This window comes from Meleagris gallopavo, chromosome 20, assembly GCF_000146605.3.
Source record: "Meleagris gallopavo isolate NT-WF06-2002-E0010 breed Aviagen turkey brand Nicholas breeding stock chromosome 20, Turkey_5.1, whole genome shotgun sequence".
Lineage (NCBI taxonomy): Eukaryota > Metazoa > Chordata > Aves > Galliformes > Phasianidae > Meleagris > Meleagris gallopavo.
In genome coordinates this window covers 1,879,107-1,885,276 of record NC_015030.2, presented here as the reverse complement: position 1 = coordinate 1,885,276, position 6,170 = coordinate 1,879,107, and the positions used below count along the sequence as shown (strand labels likewise).

Below are 6,170 nucleotides of genomic sequence, written 5' to 3'. Positions count from 1 at the left end.
GCGGAGAGCGGCGGCTGTGTGCGGCACGGCAGCTTTCCATTCGGGGCTTCAGACTGAAAGGAAGTTGTCTCGAAAACAGCTGCCCTCGCCCCGCTGCGTGCGGCCGCATTGCCGGCACAGCGGACCTCAGTGGCACCTCCGGGTCTCGCCGTGCCGCGCCGCGCCGGATGAGCCCGCGGGGCACGCAGGTACGGGCCGGGATGGGCATCGCGCACAGAGGGTGGAATTGGGGGAATACGCGGTGCAACCCCGCGGGTAAAATCCCTGGAAAGGGCTGAACGGAGTCAATGCGGTGTTTTTACCGGGGGGAGCGAGGGGAGAGGGCACTGGAGGTGCCGGGGGAGAGGGACGTGGGGATGGTCCCCCTGGTGCCCGGTGCTGCTGGGCACCCAATGCTCCACTGCTGCTGCTGTTGGGCTCGCACCCAGCCTGCTAGCCCCAGCTCCCCCATCATCCTGCAACCGCCCCTTGGGTCATGGCAGTAAATTGCGATGGCTGTGGTGACAGCACGGAGCAGACAGCTCCGGAAAGGAAACTGAAAAGTGGAGCTCTGGGGGTTTGCGTTTCAACAAGAGCCGCCGGGTGCGCTGCTCGTGGGGCACGGTGCAGCCCTTCCTTCATCTGCACAGCACCGCCTCCCCCTCTGCTTCTTGGCCAAGTCTGAGCAAGGAAACAATCTCCTCTGGGCTTCCAGGGCTGATGGATCACCTCTGCGCATTACAATTCCTTTTGTGTGTGTGTGTATTCAGTCCTTGCATTGCACAGTGGGTGCGTGGCTCCCCCGGCTTTCTCCAGCAGTTCCTCTATGGATGATCCAAATCCAAGGTCATCATTCAGCCCTCACAGCTGAGCATCCTACACTTGCAGTGGGTCACTCTGCTGTTGTACTGCCTATGGTGGCATGGGGCAGCAAACTGTGGTTTCCCTGGGCTTTATGGGAATGCTGTTGCATGACACAAAATCACTATATTTTTTGCTATATATATATACGTATATATATATTCTTTTTTTCTTGTTTTCTTTTTTTTTTTCATTTTACTTTTGCACATAAGAGCTGCAGGGAAGCACCCGGCCCACCACCAGGCACCAGCCTGCCCATCTCTCTGCTGGGGAAGCTCCAATTTCAACATTTCTGTTGGAGTGGTTTCCCACACAGAGTCCTGCAATGTGCTCCTTGTGTCTGGTGCTGTCCCACTTCAGTGCAACACTCGTGCCCCAGCTCTAGGGTGCTCTGAGCTCCCACTGCTCTCTGGGACGTGGGGTGGGTGCAGCAGCAGCATCAGCATCAGTCATTGCTGTGTGAGCTCATGGTTGGGATGCGGTGGCAGAGCTCCTCCCCTGCAGCCCAATGTGCCCAGAGCAAGAAGCTCAGATTTTTTCAAGAAACACAGCTCCTCATCTCCAAGTCCTTATGAAGGAGCTGACCCGAGGAGCCCCTTGACGTGGCTGTGTCTCCCTACCCAAACGTGAGGTCTCCCGGGATTTGTTTCCTTGGGGACTTTCTTTCCCGTCGCTTTCTTGCTTTTGTGAGCTTTGCCGGTGCCAATGGCTGTGCAGAAGGCAGCTGCCGAGTTGGCTGAGTCACGTTGTTCTATTCTGAGGTGTGACATGCCTTGAAGGCAGCGCCGTCCGTCAACCGCGGTTGGGGCAGGAGCTGCTGGGAGAGCTGCGCTGCGGTGGGTGCTGCGTGTGGGGCCCCACTGCAGTTCTTCAGACCATGCCAGTGCTACTGGGGGGGGGATTTGCTGCACACTGTGAGAGGTGAACACGACCTGAGTTCCCACTTGAGCCCCACATTTCTTAGCAAGGGATAAGGGATGTGCAGCCAACACGAGGCTGCTTTCTCCATGCACTGCCCGCCGTTTGCAGGGCTGCACTGCACGCCATTTCCCCTGAGCGCTCCGTGTGAGCAATCCTGGCAGAGCTTTTTTCCCTCCGATTGTTTATCCAAAGCTCACTCCGGGAATGGAAAGAGAGACTCTAAATTGAAAAAGCCGATGTGTCCGGAAAACTCGTTTCTTCCCTTAGAAAAAATGAAACGTGACGTTGGTGAGGAAGTCTCCAATGAGCCGTTGGTGTCCAGGAAGAGCTCCATTTCCACGGCAGCCTTAGGGACGGGATCGGGGCCGTGCTGGCGGACAGATGGATGTGGGCTCTGAGAGAGTTCAGTGGCTGAGCCAGGTCCTTCCTGCCCGCCCGGTGCTGTGGGTCTGCTGGCAGGGACGTGCTGTGCTGGAGCAGCCGGTGAGCTGCAGCAAAGTGCTACTGGGAAGCAAAGCCTGAGCTGGGGACACGTTTCCTTGGCAGGGAGAGTCTTGGGGAGAGCAGCTGCTTTCCTACGGGGCCGCCTGGAACCACCAACCTGCCTGGAGCTGAGGCTGCAAATGGGGCCAGAAGGGACTGCGCCTGGCTCTGCTGCTTGTCCTGGGGGTGTCCCCCCCACCAGTCGGAACGGGGACAGGAGTGAGGCTCTCACACAAGCTCTTCAGGTGATTTTTATGTGAGTTTGGCATAGATTTCATTTTAATTGTGACACTTGTGCTCAGGGGCTGATCTAAGGGGAGGTTAGCCTGAGCTCTGCGTGCATCCCTGTCTATGGCTTGGGTCCTTGGTGGAACCTGGAGCTGCTGCTGCATTGGTCCCAGTGTGCCACCCAAGATGTGCAGCAGGGCTGGAGATGGGGATCTGGCCAAAGAGAGCAGCCCAGTGCTGGCAGCTCTGCACGGCTAAAGAGAAGGTTCTGGTGTGCTGTGCTGGTGGATCTCGCTGTAGCATTGCCTTGTGACCCTGGCTCCCAGCACAGCATTTGGGGATTTGGGGATTTTGGGGTCTGCCTGGGCAGTACCAGCATGTGATACCGGGCAGGTGGATCGGGTTGGGGTCACAGCCCTCAGCTCCTGCAAGGACAAGCCTTCTTGGCTCTCAGTGCTGGAAGGTCACAAGGCTGTGGGTAACGTCAGAGGCAGCATCATTGTGCTGCTTTCATAACTAAGCTGGCTGGAGGCAGACATGGGGGCAGTGAGGGGGTGGCCAGTTCTGCTCTGCTCTGCACCGGGGACACGTGTTGGTTCCCAGTGAGGACATGTGCTCCGTGTCCCCCCCAGCCCAACACACACCCCATCTCCCCTTGGGATGCTCCACTGCAGAGCAGCTCACTCAGTGCTGCCCATGGTCCTTGCCTGCCCTTCCATGCTCTGTGGGGCTGAGGTGGTGGTGGCATGGGCAGAAGCTGGATGACGGTAGCTTTCCCTACCAGATGGGTGTCCAACCTCTTGGCTTGCCTGGCATTCGTTGATTGAAGGGGAATTACATCATAGGTTGCTCCAAAAATAATGCCTCCTCCTATCTGTCCTTTCCACATGGAGGAACACAGTTCTCCTTTGCTTCACCTGCACTTCCATGTCAGGTGTCTTTGTGTCACAGAGCCCCTCTGCTGCCGTCTGTCACACAGCAACTAAATATAACAGGATACTGGTGAGAAGGTTCAGCATCTACTGCCATCCAACCAACATCTGCCTCTGACACTGTGGGCCAACATTATCAAACAGGAGGCATTACTTTTGGAGCAGCTCTCATGTTGTTGATATCATTGAGAACTCTGCAGTATCATTGACATATAGGTAAAAAAAACATTTCAATCTTTAATATTTTTCCTAAAACAATAATAAAAAAAACAACAAATAAAGAATGAAACAAAAATACAAAACTAGTGAGATATGGGATCCCAGTGTTTGTAACCCTGGTTTGAGGGATGATTTTTTGGGCATTCTTGAAATCTATTCTCAAACTTTACCAAACCTGCTGTGTATTTTTGCTCTTTCGAGTGCTGTGTTTATCCAATGGGTCAGAACACACACCATTATTTGCCATCGCCTGAGAGCACTGTGCAGTGCTGCCCCATTCCTGTAGTGCAGTACATGGGTTTTTCCTGGCAAGCATCTGTCACTGAGCTGATAAAGAGCTGCAGGAAGCCTCAGGCAGAGCCGTGTAACCAAATACAGGGCTGCAGGAGGCGTGGAGAAACTGTCTTTGGAGCAGGACTAAATATAACGCAGGGAGAGCAAAAGTGTGTGCAGCATGGGCTGCACCTGCCCTGCTCTGTCACCTGTGTCCATGGGAGAGCTGCGGGAGGGGATGTCCAGGATGGCCGTGCTCAGCAGGTCTGATGGAGTGACTGAGCTTCCCAGGGCTTCCCTCTGGCTCTGGGCTCTCCTCCATGGTGCTGGGCACTTCTGCTTTGCTCCTCCTATGGGTGCCATCTCAGCTCCCCTCAAGGTTTGTGTGTTCAGAAGTTTCTGCCAGCTCTTGGTGGCCCATGCCACCAAGCATGCAGGTTTTTCAGGGAGCCCATGCATCCCTGAGTCAAGTGCTGCTGGGGACAGCTGAGTTACCCCGCTGAGTTCAGTGTGGCTGGGATGGCTCATGTGGGTGGGCATGTCTCCATCCTTCTGCCCTTCTGCCCACTTCCAACCCCACCCCAGAGCTTAGAAGAACCATAGATGGGAGGAGCTAAGGGGGGAATCAATACCCCCAGGGCCCCTCAGCCTGTCAGCAGAGCCTTCTGGTGACCTACAGGACTGTCTGTGAAGCCCACATATGCGTAGGGTGGGCTGCTGGTGCTCTGCTCACACTGCTGCTGGCACCCTGCAGGTTTGGAAGAGGAAGATGAGGCTGCAAGGCCTCTTCAGCCGTGGTCTCATCAACCTGTTTCTGGGGTAAACCGTGCTTTCACTGCAAAGTTCCTCATTTCTCTTAATGCAGCCAGATGGCTCCCATCTCTGCCTCAGCTCCTGGGAGAGGTGGCTTTGGAGTCGTGCAGGTTTCATCTCTAAAAGCCTCGTAGCTCTTGGAAACTGAAGGGAGGGATGCGACTTTCCTTCTCACCCTTTCTGCTAATTTTTCTCCCTGCAAATGAGCTAAAATCCAGCTGATGCCACGGGTATTTTAAGAACTGCAGGGAGGAAGCGGGGCTAGGCAGCTCTGCAGAGAAGTGGGATGAGAGCGGAGAAGCCTCTGGTCTTGCTGAGCTGGCAGACAGCAAAATAACCAGTTACGGGATGAGATGTGTCTCGTGGCTGCTGCAGAGAAGGGAAGAGATGCGTAGGGAGGAGGGGGCAGAAAGAGGAGTGGTGTGACTCGGGGAACTGAGCACTTCTGCAGGGCCAGTGTTTGCACCGCACTGTCGCATTTCCCCTCAGCTCAGCCGTCGCCTCACGGCCTGGGGCCCAACAGCCCTTCCCTTTCTGGGCCAGGCTTGTGGCCGCTGAGCTGTGAGTTCTCACACGTGCACACAGAGCAGAGCTCGGCACCGCTGCTGGCTGCTGGCTCCTGCCCCATTGCACCCTCCTCCTCCTCACCATGAGCCCATCCTGCGCCCCGCGGTGATGCCGGGAGCTGGGAGGATACAGTGGGAGGTGAGTGCGGCTCGGAGCAAGATAGGGGATGGGGACTTCCTTGTGGGTCTTCCTTGTGGGGACTTCCTTGCGGATCTTCCTTGTGGGTCCCCCTGTACAGTGGGGAGGTGTGGGTGGGGTGCCACCAGCCTGCAGGGCAAGGTACCAGGAAAGCCCATGGCGTTCTCTCACAGGCTGAGTCTGCCAGGTGGGGGTCTCCCTTTGTGGCTGCTGTGTCTGGGGAAGGCAGAGGGACGTGGCGTGGGTGTTTGGGGCAGATCCTGGGGACCCCATTAATGGGTGCTGTGGTGCGGCATCAGCCACTGCCCTGACACCAGCATTGGTGTCTCTATGTCTGCAGTTGCGCACATCTGCTAAAATGCATTTTCACCCAAATCAATGGCTCTAAGTGTGGCGTTGGTGCTTGAGATGGTTCCTGTGGCCCTGCAGGCATCTGGTGGTGGCCAAGGTTTCCCTCCTACTCAGATGCCAAGCTCAACATGGGCTGGCAGCCTCCTTCCTGGGGGTGTGAACCATGGTAACATGGTCATCTAGCACAGATCAGCCTGGCTTCATTGATGCCACTCAAAAGCTGCCTGGGAGCAGCCTGCATCTGCATGGGTGAGGGACAAAGGACGTGGCTGTGGCAGCTGTAAACCTCTGAAGGACAGCAGACCAAGTGTGCTGGGTCTGTGGAGCTTGGTGTCTTCATCTTTGTCCATCAGTTGTGTTGGCTTTGTGCAGGCAAATTGGGTTTTCTCCCTGCTACTGTTCCAA

At 55.9% G+C, this 6,170-nt stretch overlaps 1 protein-coding gene across 5 annotated transcripts in view; it reads left to right on the top strand.

Annotated features, from left to right (window-relative positions):
• The first annotated feature begins 6 nt into the window (after positions 1 to 6).
• The window catches only part of PIK3R6 (phosphoinositide-3-kinase regulatory subunit 6), a 23,076-nt gene continuing 16,912 nt past the window's right edge, over positions 7 to 6,170 (top strand). The window contains exons 1-2 of one of the 5 annotated variants that reach the window (XM_010721229.3): positions 7 to 188; positions 2,308 to 2,500. The gene's annotated coding sequence lies outside the window, so the exon portion shown is untranslated. Of the gene's footprint in view, positions 189 to 2,014; positions 2,501 to 5,145; positions 5,415 to 6,170 lie in introns of those variants that run through there. The other 4 variants (XM_010721225.3, XM_010721228.3, XM_010721226.3 and 1 more) reach the window with 4 other exon arrangements.